Raw genomic sequence first — 20,546 nt, 5'->3', positions numbered from 1 at the left:
TCAATCACCAAATCTCTAAAGTATTTTTTTAATTCTTTGAAGGAAGGACTGGTTAACTGTATTTTGGTGGAGAAGAGTTTGGAAATGAAATTGGAAGACTAGAAATCTATTAAATATCTACTTTAGGTTAGAAATGGGACACTTCCATATTCAAATTACTACATTCATATCTAAAATAAATAAATAAATACACACACACACACACACACACACACACACACACACACATTCCTAATACCTTTTTAGTTCTGTCTTCAAAAAGACAATCTGTTATAGGCAATTCTCATTTGGGGTTAATAAACCAAACCTTTATCAAGCTAGGACCTATTGCAACTTAAGACTAACAGTTAAAATATAGTTGATAAGGTATCTTGCTTTGTGTGATAGGTTTCTCCCAGAAGTTTTGTGTGACAATTAAAAAAAAAATCATTTCTAAGAAGCAGCAGTGGATTTTTCTCTCTAAAGGAATATTTGATAAAGATTTCCATGGGGAATAATCAACACATGCCTGCACACTGGTACTTTCTAGGTCTACTGCCTTTTGGCATTTATTGTAAGCATCATTCAATATGACAATTACTATATTTGGTTAATACTTAATATGGTGTATGTCTGTTTCCTACTGAGATGATTAACTCAATAAACATAAAAACTATGTCATACTTCTTTATATTACCATACAATACCTAGTATAGAGATAACCATATCATAACATTATAATAAATATTTACAGGATTGTATAAATTTGTATTAGAAATGTGATGTATTTTGCTTAAAGCAAGAAATGTCTGTAAATAATACAGTTATTCTAATGGTGTTGTATATTTCATATAGCTGCTAAATAATACATTTAAAATACCTTTTAGGCAATGTTTAGATACAGGCCTCCATCTTTCATGGTTCATTAGCTATCATCTGGGGAACCTTATAGCGGAATCTTATGCAGAAGTCTGGGCCCCAGTCTCAGAGATTCAGTTCCAGCATACTGGGGGTAAGTCATAGGCATATTTACTTTTAAAAACACCACAAGTGATACTAAGGTACAGCCAAAGTCAAAAGCCACTAGTATAAGGTGACTACAAAGAATTCTATAGAAATTGTCCTAAGACAGCATAGTGAGTTATAAGCTTATTTGGTTAAAAAATTAATGAATAACTGACTTGCTTTTTATACATTTTTCATAAACTGAATAGACTAAAGGCATAATTGTCACATTAGTAGACTACTTGAAAGAGGCTTGCTTAAAAATTACTCTTATGCATATTATAGACCATCAAAGACAGGGAAAGTGTGCAAAAGACGACATCTGAAATATCTCATGTCCATTGATGATTATCTCCCTTATGTTACACGAGGTCTTCTACCTAACTTCAGGGTCAGAAAATTAAAACACCAACAAAAAGAACCCGTCGATTTTTCCGAAGAATTATTTATATACCTAAATATGTATGTAACTTATATCTACATATATGTAGATATATAATGTGTGCAAACACATATATTTATATGTTAAGGACTTTCAAGCATCTTACACAGGTTTTTCTTTGACTGTAAAGTATAGGGTATTTTGTTTGGTGTGGATACTTTCCTCTTTCAGTTGCATGAGAAATTTGCATGCTAGTTTACAGGTTTGCATACTAGTGTACGGTTTATTAATTTTTTAATAAATTTATTTATTTTTTATTTTATTTTATTTAGTTTTGGCTGCATTGGGTCTTCGTTGCTGCACGCGGGCTTTCTCTAGTTGAGGCGAGCGGGGGCTACTCTTCCTTACGGTGAGCGGGTTTCTCATTGCGGTGGCTTCTCTCGTTGCTGAGCACGGGCTCTAGGCGCGCAGGCTTCAGTAGTTATGACACGCAGGCTTCAGTAGTTGTGGATCGCAGGCTCCAGAGCGCAGGCTTAGTAGTTATGGCTCACAGGCTTCGTTGCTCCGCAGCATGTGGGATCTTCCTGGACTAGGGCTTGAACCCGTATCCCCTGCATTGGCAGGCAGATTCTCAACCACTGCGCCACCAGGGAAGCCCCGGTTTATTAATTTTGTCTTTTAAGAATAATCACTCAGTAGGGAAAAAGGTACATAACAGAAGTGTATAAATAATGAACAAATTATAAAATTCACTTTAAGTAACCTCATTCTGAAATTTAGGTGTTATTCCATGTACTTTTAATGGAAAGTCATTGGATATGCTAATGAATATGGCATAGTTTCCATATATATTGGCAAGGTTTCCTTCTAATATAATAGAGCAAAATGGCAAAATTTCTGCACAAACTTCACTTTTCATTTTTACTCAAGACATGCAAAAGAGGCGACTTGTCTGTGAATTGGTACTGAGCTTGCTTGTTATGAGTTATGGATGTTTTAGCAATAAAATTTGGCTCTCTGGAACGAATGGATGGTCAAACCTGATTTTATTAGTGTGGTTGAACATTGTGGAACTAAAACAAGGAAATTTCTGCATATTGCCACAATTTGAGGCCACATGGATCATAAACTTTTCTATTTATATTTCACTCGTTGACATAAATGGCATTTTCTCATCAGGAAAAGAAGGGAAGCAAGGAATACACAACTTTAGTTTAGAAACTGTACATCTTGTTGCTGAATGTCAGATAAAGGTGAAACTTTTAAATCAGAGGCTCCTTGATTTAGTATCTTTAATGTGCAGAGGAAGGGATGTGCAGGGTGCATCATTAATGTGACAGGGTGAAGGGGCAACACGTTTCTTCTGTTGCTCTGGGAAGAGGATGGATCTGGCTCAGCTCTGATGTCAGAACCTCCATCACCTTTCTCACAGATGATGTAGATTTTAATTGTATTCGGGGCTGACTCACATCGCACCAGCTCCTACGTGACATTGAGATAGATGAAGCCATTTGTTGGCATTATCAGAGCCAGCTGTGTGCTTGGCTGCAGCTACAGTAGGCATTTTATCTCATGCATAATCCTCTCATTGAAAGGGGATCACAAGCATCTGAACCATATGGCAAATAATTTTATTATGATCAAAAAAGGACTCTTGAAGCTAGTTAAACAGAAGAGTCCTTGAAATTCAATCAGAAGTTTTATTTTCATGTCGCACCATCTTCCTAAATTAATTGTTAGTACTGCCTCAATAAATAGAGCCAAGACTCCCCCCAGCCCGTGCAAAGTGAGAATAAACTTAAAAATTACTTTATTTCACCTGCAATTTTTTTAATCTTCTCAATCTTGGAGAATTTATTTGGATTTAGAGAATAGAATCTGGATTTCTAAGCGTGAAGGCAGCTTCTGATTTAAAATAATAATAAAAGTAGTAATGATAATGATAATAATAATACTAGCTCTTCAAATACGAGAACCTCATACCAAATGAGACAAGCTTGAATTCATATCCTCAGTGCTGCTATCCTAACAGCCACATAAGATGGAGTTTATTTTTTCTTTAGGGGAAGTAAAGTTTTAAAAGAAAGAAAATCTGTTCTTTCTCAGGGTTGCCTAATGATCCCGTAAGTTTAGCGTACATCTTCAAAGGAAAGAAGCAAACTCGTCTTTTCCACATGGTGGGATTTCCTGCACATTGTCAAGGAGATGCATGGATCTCCATAGCGAAGGCGTGTCATCCACTGCCCTTCTGTCCAGGGAAGTGATGGGAAGCAGCTGTTACAGGACAGGCTGGGCTCTGCTTAGGGGGAATTGTGTGAGGCTGTGGGAAGCAGCTTAGTTGTTGCATCAAGAACCAGAACTGCTTCCAGCTGTCATATTCCTACGTTAATTGTGACTTTTATTAATCACAAAGCACGTTTCAGAACTCTAGTTCAAATGTTACAAAGCCATAAAACAGCTACTTGCCTAGTCTTACCTTGTGTATGGTATGTATGTTCTGTTCTTTTATTATGGTCTTCCTTTCCAGAGGAAAGTGTGTAAGGTTTGGGCCTTAGGGTACCTGTTAGTGATGTAAAGGTATTATCAGCAACTGCCACACCACAGTCTGAGAACATAAAGTATCACAAGGTCCAAATGGCAACAGCTGACTTATCTGGAGACTAGTCTTTTATCTGGTATTTTATTGACAAACAATAAAGCTAGTGATTGGACTGGGAGAGGAATAGAGCCACCTAATTTACAGGAACCTTAATTTTCTACTACTACATGCCTGAAGCAGCTTTTTGTTCTTATCACCCCTTCATGACTAAATCAGAGTATCTGTCTGAACTGTTCAAGTGCTTTAAAATATGTCTTTTCCTCTTCATTGTTTAAGAGCATATTTCAAAAAAATACGATTATTGTGAATTATGACAGTGATTCCTTAAAAAGACAAAAAACAAAACAAAAACAAAAAACAGCACCATGTGATCCTGATTGTAAAGCCAGGATACATTTGTTTGGGAAGCTTTCTCAAGTCCCTGTTCCCAACTAAGGGATGTGCACCGGAGCCAGTAGAAAAATCATGCAGAAAAGCAAGACTACAAGTTTCCAGTAACTGCCAGAGGCAGGCTTTCCGCACCAAGAAAGTGGTCAAGATGTACATCTCCTCATTCTTCCAACTTCTTTATCAACTTAGCAATTTAAAAAAAGAGGGAAAAAGAAAAAATGATTACATTGGGCCCTTCATCTGCTTGCCTACTACTGAAGTGATGTTGTTATAAGCTCAGGCTTGCATTTTTTGAGGTCTCCCCAGTCCCTGTCATGCTACAAGGAAGATCATGGAGATTTGATTGCTCTACAGCAAAGAAAAGGCATTTGGGGCCTTATGGTTTCACCCAAATGAACTTTGTTAGTATGGAACAGCCACTGTATTCTCTGGCTAAATGAAATGTATGATTTTGTCTGGGATAATCCTGGTGCTTTTTAAATGTTTTGTTTTTTTCCCCCTCAGAAACAATTTACACAGTGTTGAACGATCATTATCCACTACATGCTTTCCAAAAGTTTTTGCTAAGTATGTAGTGAAAATACTACATACTTCACAGAGATTTCGCTGGCAATGAAGGCTGTGGATAAATAATGGATGAAGAGGGGTGACAGGGCCTGAGCACTGGGGACTTGACAGATTATCCTGTGATGTATTACAATTAGATATGCATCTGTGTCACTTCACTTATTCAACTAGGAAGAGTGCATAACTCTTTGAAGGTAGATTTATTAAAAGCTGTAGTCATGTCTTTTCAAAATTTAGAACTGATTTCTGAGCATCTCTAACAGCTTTCTAAATCACCTACCCTTTATGTTTTTTTTAAGTTGGAATTTTTTGAATATCTTTACTAACTAGGTCAAATTTTTGATTGTATATTTTATTTGTGCTCAAGGCAGTTGTTGATGACAGATCACCTTGTCACCAGCTGGTCAACAGACCGAATGGGCCTTTGGGAAGAGAGAGCATAGGATTGTTGTATGGGAATCATAGGTGCTGATCGACGGCAAAAAATAGACATCATAATAAAGAGCAGTTTTTTCCATTAGAAATTTTGTATGCATGCTTTCCAAGTAGGCATTAGCTTATTCTTTTTGCAAAAGAGATGCCAGCGGGGGGGAAAAAATATAAATCCGGGATGTTAAGAAGCACTTTTAAATGGAACCCTCTTTCTAAATTATAAAAATGAAGTTTTTCTAGGCCCCTAGGGTGAATTACATAAATTAGCAATGACCCTCATGCTTAGGCCCTGAAATTGTGAGGGCAGTTGAAACTGATCAGGATTTTAAATGTGTTACTTCTTGTCTCCGTTTCACATATTTTTTGCTTGAAAACTTAGATCTGTGCCAGATGTTTCTGTTCTCTTCGAGCTCAGTGATATGAGAAATAGCAGAAGATATTGGGAATGGCTAACAAGAGAAAAATTGCTATTTTTAAATGAGTGAGGCCCATGCTGATTTACGGTTATGGACCCAAAGTTTCTAGCAGACCATTTTTCTAGTTTATCCTAGATCATGTTAAATCAGGTCATTGAGAACTTACGTATGCATAAGCACACATCATTTCTGCTACTACAGTATTTTTAAATTGCATTTAAATAGATATTTCTAAAATAATCTATGATTGCAAAAACTCCCAACCTCTTTGGCCAGAGTGAACCTCACCTTTGAGAAATTTAACTCTTAAATTCTTAACTTGATGAGGCCTTCTTGAATAATCTATCATTAAAAAATAAATTATGTGGATGCCCTCTGAATGTTTATTTTTTGGCAAAGTGTATTGTGTGACAGACAGTAAGTGGTTAGAAAAACAGAAGGAACCCAGAATTATCAAAACTTCCCCTTCCCCCTTTTAGCCCAAATCAGTCTCTCCAGGGGTCTGAATAAACAAACATGCTTGTCACTGTAGGACAACTTTTTCATTCTTCAGATAAGGGCAGCTCAGTTTGTGGTCAAATTATACTAGTAGCAAAACTGATCAGAGCAAACAAGGTTTCTGAGGATTCACTCACTCTTGTAAAACTGATTATAATTGATGAACGACCAGCTTGCTAGACCCTGACAGGCTGGTTGCCTGGCCTTTGCTCTCTGCCAGTTCAAGCCTTACAAGTGTGAAATAGCCAATTACTGGAATACCTATTGAAAGTAATAGGCCAATGAGCAAATTGCTACTGTGGGACACCGTGGCAGTGTAGATGGAAGGAGGCCAAGATAAAGTTCTGCTCTGAGCAGCTGCTCCCAACACAGATTGCTAATACTATTGGATGACCAAGAGATGAGAGCAAGGTATTTTCCCATTCAAACTGCAAGTGTCCTGCCTTGTATTGACTTAAAGTTTATGATGCATGATACCATCTTGTTACCCAGGTCCTAATTTGCTGAAATAAATCCTCCTTTTAAAAGGTAGTTAAATAGGTAATAAGGATAGTCATGGCCATAGATTTTGTGCAAAAACATTAAATACAATTTTTGCAGGGAATGAAAAGTCATATAGTGTGCAGAGTGTTAATACTTGCCAGCCATTTGCTATTGACAGAACAATTTATCTTGATAAAGGACAGTGAAAAATTCCAATCTATTCACTGACATCACATTATCAGCAGTAATATATGACTGCATCTAAATATAAGGTTGAGATCTGATACAGTTGAGAAGTTCCTGGTAATTTTCCTGTAAATATATTGTGTACTGGACAATGAACAAGCGACATATTTACCATGTAATTCGATAACCTATTTTTATGTGAAATTTTAAGTTTTGCGGTGTTTAATGGAATATACGATAATATTTCCTTTTGAAGGTAACTTGTTTCCTTAGTAAGACTAGCAATAAAATGGGTATTACTGAGTCTGATAGAGAAGAAAGGATAGGCAAAGAAAGGTTAATTCTAAACATCTGCACAAGACAATAAGCCCTTTCAGTATTTACTACCATAAGAAAATTACCTTAGTATTTATTATAATTTTTGATTACATTGTAATTATTACTATATATATATGTATATCTTTTGTGATATTAGGAAATTATGAACTGTTTTTGAAATAAATGTTTCTTTTCAAAATGCTCTAGCATAAGTCTGAATTATTTGAAATGTGCCTGAGTGGGTCAGAATGCAGTAAGGTCAAGGTGGGGTGACGTGGAGCGTGAATGGTGCTGGGAAAGGTGATTTAGACCTATGTGGAGCTATTTGAGCTCCATTTCTCCCTAGGTTAGAGGGCATGCAAATTCAGCTCAGCAAGATTACAAGAGGCAGAAGCGTAGACACACACAAATCACCTCTGTGTTCCTACGTACAACTTTGCCCCTACATCCCTGAGTACACATGAGTCTCAAATAAGGAAGACTCAAGTCCATCATTGCTTACGATATGAATCTTGAATTTATTGGTAAAAAATGCTACATTTGCTCGCAAGCCTGTGTAAACTTCCACAGTGTCTCACCAGTGCCTTTTCCTCTTTCTATTTATCTTTTATGAACACTTTCACAAAAGAAATGAAAATTTGCTGTTATTAACATAAAATAGCTTGGGTGTATGTAATATGTGTGAATATGTGTCTTCCTTTCCTTATCACTGTGGGAAAATCCGAAGAGTTTACTATTTTTAATATATGTCTTGCCTGTTTTCAAGAGGATTTAAGGAACCTACAAACTATTGTGTTGGCCCAAAAGTTCATTCGGGTTTTTCTGTAGGATGTGACGGAAAAACCCAAACAAACTTTTTGGCCAACCCAATAAATTAGATCATAACATAAAATCTCTTATTTAGGTATTGAAAACAAATAAAAACAAGAAAAAAAATCCCAAAGTAAGTCCATGAGGCAGAAGGGATGAGTGATACCAAGCCATCGAGAGAAATGTTTCACCATAATTGGCAGTGAGTTTGTGCTTGCTAAGACAACAGAAGAAACCTGTACACACCACAATGCAGGGAAAAAGTAAGGTGCCCTCTGTTTCTAATATTCTAACATAATATTCTAATAGTCACTGTAAGCACTTAAACTGCCTCCTGATCTAATAAACAAGACACTCAGTTTCCTACTTTCTCTCTCTCCTCTTGAAAAAAAAAAAAAAATGTCAAAAAGCCCAATCCTACTTTTAAAAAGAAGGTGAGGGAGGAAGGGAGATCTGAAGAGTCAGATCAACACTCACCATTTGACTGCTTTTACTTCTGTCTGCCACAAGGTGTCACTGTTGAAAACAGGACCTGCACAGTTTGTTGTCTTCCTGTCCACAGCTGTGGTTACATTCTTGTCGGTCCATATCCCTGTGCAGGACACAATGGCTTCCCTGGAAAAGATAGTCCCACTCCATCCAGCACTTTCCACTCCTCAGTTTATGCTTCTAACTCAACCATATTCCCCCCAGCACACCAACAGTGCCCAGAGACAGGATAAGAAAGGGCTTCAGACTCATGCTACGTGAGACAGCTAGAATATCGTACCTTCCTCAATGAGTTGTACAAGGGTAAGTATTTGGTGAGGTCTAATGAGTTATATCCACACACATACACTTGCACACTTAGAACAGAGGCTACTAGCTGTTATAATTATTATTCAAAGAACTCAATGCAAGACCACCTTGAAGTTGAGCACAGGGCCAGTTCAGCCGTCTTTCTTTCCTTACCTGCAAGTTTTCTTTAGAGGCTTTTGGCATCTTTCTTGTCTGCAGATTTCAGTTGTATTATCTCAATCCATTCAAAAGATTTTAATAATATTAGTCCTTAAAAAGGAAGGCGAGCTCTTTACATTTTCCATCCAGGTGCTTCTGTATTTTCTCATCTTCTCTCCAGTGGATGGCAATATAATTGAGGGCAAGGGGCTGCTCTTGTCCAGAATGTAGAGCCCCCTTTTCCTGGGTGTTTTTCTCGGACATAGAAGCCAGCTGGCATATATTTATATAACTGAGAGAGGTTACTCCAGATTGAATTACAGAAGCAATCTCTCAGGTAACTTTCTATTTTGACTTTAAAGAAAGCCAGCTAACCGATTTCAAGTATCAGTGTCTCTTGCTAAAAAAATACTACACCTGTTGTATTCACTTCCTGTTATGAGAAAATTTTCTGCAATTCTTTTCTTGTAGTTAGATAATTATTAACGTGTCATATAAAAAGGATATTGAGTAGTCTAATGACTCTACCTTTATTATGGCCTATGATATGAAATTTGTAGAGAAGGGAAAATAATGTTTCTAGATATTACAAACAAGACTTCATTTTATCTTCACAACCCTCAAGGGAAGTTGTATTATCTTGGTATTTCAGGTTAGGAATCCATGTTCTAAGAGTTTATGTTAAATGCTCAGAAATCACATGACCAATGTAGCTTGTACTTATGGAAACCAGAACTTAAACACAGGTCACTGCATAATTTTCATAAATAGATTTTATATACAATGAATTTTGCTGAAATCTTTTAATAATCTGTGAATTTATAGATTCTTTTGGATATTTCATTCATACAATTATACTTTCTGCAAATAATGAGATTTTTGTTTCTCCCTTTCCAATTATTTTCCCTCTTATATATTTTTCTTTTTTACTGCACTGGCTAGGGCTTTTAGTGCAGTGTTAAATACTTTACAATTACAAAAGTAATGACAAACATCCCTTTTTTATTCTTGATTTTAAAGAAAAGTCTTTCAGTTTTCAATACTTTAATTCTAAGAATATGTGCTATATATTCTCACAGCTAAGGAACTTATGTTTTTTCCTCTTTTTAAAAGATTTTTAATACAAATGAACATTGATTTTTATTTAAAGAATTTTATTATCCGTTGAAATTAACATGTAGTTTTACAATATTAACTTGCTAATAGTGGATATTATGTTAAAAGATCATTCTAATGTTAAACAATTTGCATTTCAAGGGTAGACACTACTTGTTCATAATCTATAACTTCTTATGCATGTCCAAGCTTGCTTTTTTTCTTGAATTGTATTTTATTTATTATTTTTTATACAACAGGTTCTTATTAGTTATCTATTTTATACATATTAGTGTATATATGTCAATCCCAATGTCCAGGCTTGCTTTTGGTATCAGGTTGTACTAGACTATTTATCTATTTTCTGCACCAGTTTGCTAGAGATGGAGATTACCATCTTTGGTAAAAAAAAAAAAAAAAAAAAAAATGCTCATGTAAAACTGGGGCTGGTGATGTTTGAGGGTTTTTTCCTACCTACTGATTCGATTTTCTCATCTTTATAGTCTTAGTTAACATTTCTACTTGCTGTTAAGCCAATCTAAGTGATTCATAGTTTCATTTCTTCAAGAATATGTCCACTATTTACAGTGTCTATACTGAACTGGTGTTTGTAAAATAGCTACTCTATTAATTGCAAATAGAAATGTCCCCATCTTCCTTTCTACCATTCTCTATATATTTTTCTTTTTTTCTAGTCCAATATCATCAACAGTTTGTCTTCTTTGCTAGTCTCTTCATATTATTTTTATTGAATACTTGTAATCTTTCTTTGTTTCCTGTTTCAATCATTTCTACTCTTTATTTTCTGCTAATTCTGTTTCTTTCAGGTTTACTTAGTGGTGTTTTCCTTGATTCATAAGTTAAATACTTATTCACGTATTAATTTTCCTTTCTTTTTCCCTTTTCTCTCTATATGCCTTTTAGACTGTATATTTCCTTTTATATACTGCATTACCTGCATACCACATGCTTTAATATGCAGAATTGTCATTGCTATGACAAGCAAATATTTATAATTTTTTATAATTATTTCTTCATCATGAAGTTTTAAGAAGTATGCTTTTCATGTCTCAAACTTATGAATTGTGCCCTCACCCATTCAAATTTATCACATTTTTGTCAAAAAACATATTGTATGCTCTGTTGATTCTTCTATATTTATTGATAGTTCCTTAATCATGAACGTAATGTACTTATAATCACTTGTGATTTTTTTAGTAAGTTTTAAAAGAATGTTTCTATAATTTGGGGGTACAAAGTTATTTCTTTTTCCTTCTCATTTGTGTACATGTGAGCATAAATATGTGTGTATGTGTATATAATATACATGCATATTCATATATATACATGTGTACATTCACACATACACACACATGCACTAATATGCACACACATATGGTAGCTCAAGCTTGTTAATTATGTAATTCTACTTTGTATTATTCACACTACTTCTCTGTCTGTTTTCAGTTTCTTAGAATGGTATGGTAAGGTCTTACAGTATGGTTGTGGATTTATTAATTCTTCCTTGCAATTCCCTTAAAATTTTCCTTTATGCCTCATGAGGAGATGTGGTTAAGTGCACTTATGATCAATATGGTTACCTTTTACTCTTGCACTGTTCATTTAATTTATAAATCAAATTGCTCTTTTTTGTTAATGACCTTTTACTTTAAAGTCTATTTTGTATGCAATCAATACTGTTGTATCAGTTCCCTTTCAGTTTTTATTTCACTCATATCTCTTTATTATTTCCTTTTCAGTCAAACTTCTTATATCATTGAGTCTTTAAGTGTGTATGTTCTAAACAATATATAGCTGGATTCTTATTTATTTTAAATCTAATTTCAGAATACTGGTCTTTACTTTTTTATACTGTTTTAAAATTAAGTAAACCAAATGTCCAAAGCACAATTCCCAATGCTTTACATGTACTCACTCATTGAATATAGCTATCTATCTTCTACAAATGATAAAGTTTAAGACCTAGAGAAGTTATGCAACTTGATTATCATCACACAGCTAGTTAGTGGTAGATGCTCCCTGCTCTAATCTCCTATGCATTGAACCAAAGAATGGCACAAGCAAATGGGCAACCGAAGTAAGGAATTGCAAATTCAGGGAAGAGAACCTCATTGAGTTTTGCTGAAACAGAAGGTTCTTTCATTCATTTGTCAAATATTTATTAAAGGCCAGTCCATATTCTCACCAAAATCTTGATTCTTTTTGGAGACCTACCTTGCAAATTAAGCTTAGCCCTCATACAGAAGAGAATAGTGAGACTTTAAATTACTTGGTAAAGTTCACATAGGGAGTATCAGCAGTCTCTTTAGTTTTCAAAAGTGTACTTTTTCTGTTGTACTATTTGGCAGCTTTTTGGAAGCCTGGCCCAAAAGATGGGGGAATTTAGGTGTAAATATACGTTTTTTTTTTTTTTTTGTAATACAAGCAATGTTTTTCTACAACTGGCCTTTTAATTTATATCTTCATTTATAGCTTTATGTCACAAGAGCATGTGAAGAAAAGGCAAACACTAAAGAATATTAAAAAGTACACAGTTCATTTGCTAACAAATGCATTTATCCTGACATTGAATGAAACTCTTCTTGTTTTATCGGTTGTCACTTTGTAAACAAACAAAAAAAAGTGATTCATGACCTTTTCTTCTCATCTTTCCTCATTGGGGTTTCCCCCCAGAAAGAAAGTAAATGAGCACAATATATTCACTTAGGTCCAACCTAAGTGAATTCCATTTTAACGTTGTGATTTTGTAACTCATTGAGTGTAATGCATTGAGCCTCAAATATGACTCCTCAGGCGCCTGATTATGCCTTCAGACCCTCAGATGTGTGAGGCCAATCAAACAGAACCTTCTGTGCCCTTCTGCTCTTTAGAGCACCAAATGAGGACTTTTGGCACCCAGCTTGGAAATTTGAAGCACACTATTTATTCAGCTTTTGCCACGTGGATACTCCAGAAATTTTCCTCCCTTCTGCCAAGGCAATAACTCCAGCAAAGCTGTTCTGTGGAGGCACTCTAGGGGAAAAAGGCAGAAAAATGGGCTCTGAAAATATGCTGAGCATTTTAAAGTAGTTAGCTGATAGAAATAAACACTCTATATTTTATGATTAAAGCACCAACTGAAATATTTATGACTGTTCAGAATGCATTCATAAGCACCAAGTCACACTGAGTTTTCATGATTAGCAAAGATACATTCCAGAAAACTTTGGAGCCCAAAAGGATCTGGGAAAACTCCCTCTCTTCCTTCAAGATCAGCTCAAATAATCCCTGCTCTATAAAATTTTCTCTTTTCACATGGATTAACCACTCTTTTATCAGTGTTTGCTATTACTTTGTACATGTTTGTATTATAATATTTGTTGTGTTGTATTATAGGTAAATTTCTCCTCATAGATTTTAATTTTGCCTAGAATATATTGAGCTGATTAATGCTAGCTCAGTTTTAAAAAAGACTGATACATTCACCAAGATGTTACTTTATTTTCTGAAGGGTATTGGAGATGCATGGAAAAGCCTTTTTATGAAATGGGGTACTCAATTTCCGGTCCTCAAAGTACCTCCCGGTAGGGTCCCTTAATAAACAGAGTGTTGCAAGTTGATGGAAGAATCAGAATTTTAAGTTATTAATATCAGTTTCAGCATAGCGACAGTTTTAAGGGATATTTTTTCCAAGCTGTGGAAAGATATGGTAAGCATTTCCTGTGCCACTCACACCAGAATAAACAATTTTATTAAGCCCAGAAGTAACCTTCTCCTGACAGTGTTTTTTTCTCCCTTTAACAAGGCTGGATTTAACACTGCCAAAAACTTTCTTTTGGAGACTTCCTATTTTTGGATTCAATATAGGTGAAATTAATACTGTCTTCAGAGAGAATTTAATAGTTCTGGATAATTTTAAGTTGTTAAAATTATTTTTCTAACTGTGTAAAATTAGTCTTGGAGGGACCCTTCTGTCCTGTGCTCTTGGAGTTAGCTACTTCTGAAGACGGCTCAGCCTAGCTACTGTTTATTACAACAGTTGACCCTTATTTCTTGGCTTGAGGGGCTTTTCCTTAGCACTTAAAATAGTTTATAGTAAAGGTAAAGAGAACAGGGACTGCTAAAGCGGATTAGAATCATACATCAAACTCAATTTTCTCACCTAGAAAAGGGAAATAATAATACTAGAAGTAATAGCAACACTCAACTCCAAAAGTTTCAGGAAGACTAAAGGTGATGTGATATATCTAAGCACCTAAAATCCTGCCTGATAAGTGTTCTTGTCATGCAACATACACCTGATTGCTTTAGAACATCATTATGCATCTTACATTGATTGATTGATTCATTCATTCATTCATTCAGTCAGTCAATAGTGCCTATTTGATGCCAGACAAGATTATAACATTGATCCTACAGCATTTAAAAAATAAAAAGTACATTCTGTCAAAGAATCGTGCCCTACACTCTCTAAGAAAAATAGATATTTTTGGCTGGTAACCTGGGGATTGGTAAGAATTTCTGAGCCAAAAAAGGAAAAGCTTTTTTCATATTTCCAAACTGACGATTCATGGGGCTCAGACCACACACATCCTTCTAATTGGGCTAAGTAACATGTCATTATCCCTTTGATACTTGGGATACTCTTATCTCCCAGGAGGTTGTTTGATAAGAATAATATAACAGTGGTCTAGAGTCGGTGAAAATTTACAAGCCCCTGTGGTGTAAGCAACTTCAGAAGCGAGTAAAACCAAATAACTGACACAAACAGCTTGGCAATAGTATTTATTGTCATTTATTTTAAAACAAAAGAAGAAGATACCATGGACAGTCTTATTTTTTCTAATGCTAAACATAAGTCACAGATGCAGAGAGGAAATATGATTCCATCATGAACAATAAAACAAACTTTGCAAGTTCTACACTGTAGCTACAATTATGGTTGCTCCCCACTATCAGCCCACAACTGGATGTACAATTTCAAATGTCCTAGGACTATTGCAACTTCCATCCCTTCAAAAAGTCCAAAGACTTGGTTTCTTATTAAAATTCCATACTTATGTGCTTCATATTTCTTATGACTTCACCTGTTATGTCACCCTCACTCTTGATAGAAACTTATTTGGATAATGTCTGGAAGCAAAGCATTCCCCCGCTGAAAATGGTTAGGGATGGAGGCACTCTGTCAATACCTGACAGGTGTAAATTTTTTAATGTATGAGCAGTATATGAAAATACAAATCACCACGGAGAGCCAGCCTAAAGCAGACTGAAAAGCTGTCATAAGCAATTTTCAAAAAGCATGAGTTATTTGGTTCCCTTCCAGGGGGAACAACTCCACAGGCATAAATTTGTGAATGGTACTTGACAATCTTAACAAGTCCTGCTCTCTCCCAGCTTACTGTATGGCCAGTATGTGATGTGGACATTTTGCTCACCTGTATTCTGAGACCAAGGGAGAATTGACACAATAACTGGGAAGGGCTTGAGCCACCTTACGTACTTGAGACACACGTCAGGGAACAGATTAAATAACCTCACAATCTGGGACATTTTGAAGCAATTTATTTGCCTACAGATTATTTGTGGACCCTCCTGATAACATCAATGCACTGAGTGTCATAACACTGGGGGAATGATAGCGTCTGGGAAATGGACCCCTCCCCCAGTCACTAGTTTATAAGCTCTAACATTGTCAGATTTTTTTTTTGGCCCTGGGTTCATTGAAAAATCTTTACTAACTGAATAGCCTTCTCCTTGGTGTGAAAAGGCTGACTTTAGCAAAGGAGTGCATGATGGACGAGTCACTTCTAATTGAATAAGTGTCAAGGTCACAAACCAACAAGTGATGAAGATGAGGAAGCCCTGGAGTGATGTTTGTTTCAAATCATATTATATCTTTTATAGTAGCACAGGGCTTTAGGGAGAAGATGTAAAATTGAAAAAATGGGAAAGTTATAGTATAGCTTTATGTTATAGATCTTATATCCACTAAAATAAAGAAACCTGTATTTTGTGATTCTTAATAAAATTAGGCCATATAAAATGTACTGATATCAGAATTCTTGAGAATTTAATGCTTAGGGATGAATTAAATCATGAATATGTCCTGAAGGATTTGCTTTGATTAAAGAGTAGAATAAAAGCTTTGGTTCCGTAATTCCAGATCCCCCAGTACCTTCTACTGATGTTCCCCTAGGACAGTGGTTCTCAAACTACTTCGATCATGACCCAGAGAAGGAAAAGCTTATTCACTGGGACTCAGTAAACACAGAGATATATCATACACCCACAACTTAAATATTATTCAAAAGAGACCTACTATTTTCTGTGATGCTCTTTGATACTTCATTCTATTTCAATATTTCATTTAGAAGACTGGTTATAACACACTAACTTGATGGCACAGCTTGCCAGTGGTTCACAAAAAGCTATTTGAAATGCATTGTACCTAAAGCCTCCTTATTCCCAAAATGTTCTCTGTGTGTTCCTCTTGTTGGCTCTATGTTTACACCATTATTCCTTACAGAATGCCCTCCCTTTACGTAAATCCTAATCATCTTAGAAGTTACCAAGAAAGAGAACTATCTATCACCCATTGAATAGTTGTAAGATGAATGGCGTATGGTCAGAAAATCCAGGAACACTGGAGGCTTATCCTTTACCAGCCATTTCTTTCAGCAAGATTCCTAATGGAGCTACAGGAATTGCAAAAGAACAGTTTACTATTAGCTGTGGCTTTACCACCAAACCACAAGATGAGGTAGCCCGGATTGTGTAAAAAACCCCCTTTATCTAACTTTAGAGTTAGCCTGTAAACAAGAATCAAGACAATACACTTAGTCACTGAATTCTACTAGCATGTGCTATATGCATCCATTCAAAATTCATTCAGATGTATTGAGTGCCTGCAGTGCCCTGGGCATCGTGTATTTACTGTGATAATACTAGGATAGTGGTCTCCTTACCACCAGTAACTGTGTAATGAAAACACTCTCTATTCTACTAAATCCTTTCAGCTCCTCTCTTTGGTTCCTTCACTGAGTGCTTATCTTAATTGATAGGATTTACCATATAGTAAGTAGCACTTTCCCCTCTTTTTAAATCATGTTAGATTCTTGTAGTTGTATACAACACCTAGCACAAGTAATGGTTATGTAACAATTATTTTCTTTTCAACACTATAATTGGTCTGAGGCTAATAATTGTTTGTTGGGTAAATGCATGAACATATTAGATTTATTTAAAAGGCTTACTTCGTTGTCATGGCTATTTGTAACTGTGGTGTAACCCAATTAGTTGTAGTAAGTATTACATATTTGGAAAACTGAATAGTGGGATGCTTACTCCTAATTAAAAAAGAAAAGTGGGCTTCCAAGGGTCTAGGAGCTCAGCAAAGTGTTTGGAACTCTTCTGGTATGGAAATGGTGGCTTTTCTGATTATGTGTCACTGTGTAACCGAATGCTTATCCTAGAATAGAAATGGTAACTATAGATGTAGTTATATAATAAGTTCTCCAAACTTAGTGGCTTACCACAGCAACCATTTTATTATATGTCATGACTTTGTTGGGCTAAGAATTCAGGCAAGGCCTGAAGAGTGAATGTTCTCTTTCTATTGGGTTAACTAAGATTATGTAGTGATATTTGGCTGGAAGATGGGCTGATCTGGAGGACCTAAGACCACTTCACTCCCATATCTGGTGCCTTAGCTGGGGTGGTTGTGTGGCTGGGCTCAGCTAGGACTGATAAACAGGCACCTACATGTGGCATCTTTACAGTGACAGTTTTAGGGCAGTCACATTTCTTATGTAGCAGATCAGGAGACTCCCAAAGACAGTGTTCCAAGAGTGAGCCTTCTGAGAGGAATAAGTGGAAGCTGTAAAACTTTATATAATCTTGACTCAGAAATCCCTGAATATACTGTCTCCACCTTCTAAGAACAGTGTATTGTTTTAGTGTTATTATTATTATTAAACAACAAATTTCTCCAAAAGGTAGCAGCTTAAAACTACAAGCATTATCTTCTCACTGTTTCTGTAGGTCAGGAATCTGGCAGCATTTTAGCTGCCTGATTCTGGTTTGGGGTCTCTTGAGATTGCAGCCAAGCTGTTGGCCAAAGCTGCAGTCTCACCTGAAGGCTCAACCGGGGAGATTTTGCTTCCAATGTCACTCACATGGTTGTTGGCACTGACTGATGACCAAGCACTTCACTTCCTTACCAATGGGCTTCACTACAGGTTGCCTAAGTGACTTCATGACGTGGCAGCTGACTTCCCCCAGAGCAAGTGATCTGAAAGATATATATATATATCTATCTATATATATCTATATATCTATATATCTATATATCTATATATCTATATATCTATATATCTATATATATATATATATATAGAGAGAGAGAGAGAGAGAGAGAGAGAGAGAGGGAGACGCACCCAAACCAGAAGCTATGGTCTTTTGTGACCTAATTTAAGAGTAGCATAGCATCAGTTCTGCCATATTCTACCCATTAGAAGTGAATTAGTAAATTCAGCCCACGCCCAAGGGGAGGTATAATACACTCCACATCTTGAAGGGAGGAGTATCAAGAAATGTGTGTAACCACCACAGTCCACTTTCTGGATGTAAGTTTATTCACATTGCGCCCACAAGCAAAATACACTCATTTTTCCCAAGGCCCCCCAAGTGCTTCAAAGCATCAGCTCTAAATCCAGAATCTCATCATCTAAATCAAGTCTAGGTATGGATGAATCTCCTCCACTATGGATCTTAAACAAAGCTTCTTGAGTACAGTTCCTCTTAATATGTAGATCTATGAAACTAAAGAGGCAAGTTATCTGCTCCCCACAAATCCAAAATACAATAGTATCACAGGTATTAGGTAACTGATATAGACATTCCTGTTCAAAAAATGGGGGAAATGGGAGACATAAAGGAGTCGCTGGTCCATAGCAATTCCAAAGTTCCTTGATTAGGTCTCAAGGTCTGGGAATGAGTCTTCATAGCTCTCAGCTCCACTTTCGGGCTCTGAGTCATCCTTCATTTTTCATGCAAGTTAGTACATGGCTGCAGCTGAGTAGTTTTCTTTGCCTGATTCCAGCAAGCAGAACTTTGGAGGTCAAAAAGTCATATTCCATTTTGTGCTATCTCTCTGTCCCTTTCAGTCTAAGCTGATGATGTATCCAAATATATAATTATTTCAAAACTTCATGAATCTTACTGGTGTCTACTCTGTTAGACAAAGACTACACTCAAAATTATCTTTGAGATGAACCCTCCTCTACTTTGTGAACACTGAGGAACAACACTACACCCTTAATCTTTCTAGAAGTCTTGTTTAGTTGGAAGAGTGGGCACATCCCTGCTCTCTTTAGAGGACTTTTGCTTGACTGAATAGTACATTGAGGCAATATCTCACAGGGATAGCCTTTGCTTCATCTTTGGACCAGGTTTTCTTGTCAGTACCCTGAATTTCATCTTTTCTCAGAAGCCTTCTCTTAATTTTAGTATCATGTGCCATATGGAAATGGTAAGAATTCTCAAAACTATCAATTCCCATCTCCTTTTAACAGGCCTTCCTTTAGTTCATATTTATACTTTTGCAATTTACTCTAAGCAGGAATAAGAAACCAGAAAGCAACTTTAACACTTTGCTTGGACATGCCTTTTACTAGACCACTCAGTTTATTAGATAATTCATTTATTTCCAAGCTACTGAAGGTAACAGGGTTGCTACACTTTACTGCCACTACATAACAAGGATCTCCTTTTCTCCAATTTCCAGTAACATTTACTTCACTTTGCTGCAAATCCTCCCCTACAGTCCTATCAAAGACCACGAGACAGTTTTTTTAAGGCACTCTAGGTTCTTACTAGCACACTCCTAAAAGCTCACTGCATGGTCTCAGTGCTGCCTCCACATTTGAGTTTGCTTTTCATGGCAGCACTCCACCTCCAGGCACCAAAATCTGTATTAGTTTTCTATTGTTATGTAAAAACCCCCAAATCTAGGGACTTCCCTGGTGGCGCAGTGGTTGAGAATCTGCCTGCCAATGCAGGGGACACGGGTTCGAGCCCTGTGTCTGGGAAGATCCCACATGCCGCAGAACAAGTAAGCCCGTGTGCCACAACTGCTGAAGCCCACGCACCACAACTACTGAAGCGCAAGTGCCTAGAGCCCGTGCTCCGCAACAGAAGCCACCGCAATGAGAAGCACGTGCACCACAATGAAGAGTAGCCTCTGCTCGCCGCAACTAGAGAAACCTCATGCACAGCAATAAAGACCCAACACAGCCAAAAATAAATAAATAAAATAAATAAATTTATTTTAAAAAACCCCAAATCTTACCAGTTAAAAACAACAAACATTTATTATCTTACAGTCTTTGTGGGTCAAGAATTCAGAAGCAACATAGCTGGCTGTTTTCTGGCCCAAAGTCTCTTGTGA

At 36.4% G+C, this 20,546-nt stretch overlaps 1 protein-coding gene and 1 long non-coding RNA gene across 2 annotated transcripts in view; both read left to right on the top strand.

Annotated features, from left to right (window-relative positions):
- Positions 1-20,546, top strand: part of PDZRN4 (PDZ domain containing ring finger 4) — a 387,356-nt gene that overhangs the window by 158,860 nt on the left and 207,950 nt on the right. The gene's annotated exons all lie outside the window — the stretch shown is intronic.
- LOC309641935 lies at positions 1,532-20,420 on the top strand. Its single transcript, XR_014252872.1, has 2 exons — positions 1,532-1,846; positions 1,884-20,420. It is a non-coding gene; the product is annotated as an uncharacterized lncRNA (long non-coding RNA).

The sequence above is a fragment of the Balaenoptera physalus genome (assembly GCF_965194825.1).
Source record: "Balaenoptera physalus genome assembly, chromosome: 13".
In the NCBI taxonomy this organism is placed as follows: Eukaryota; Metazoa; Chordata; class Mammalia; order Artiodactyla; family Balaenopteridae; genus Balaenoptera; species Balaenoptera physalus.
Note: the sequence above shows the minus strand (reverse complement) of the source record. Positions and strands in the feature narration are given on the sequence as shown.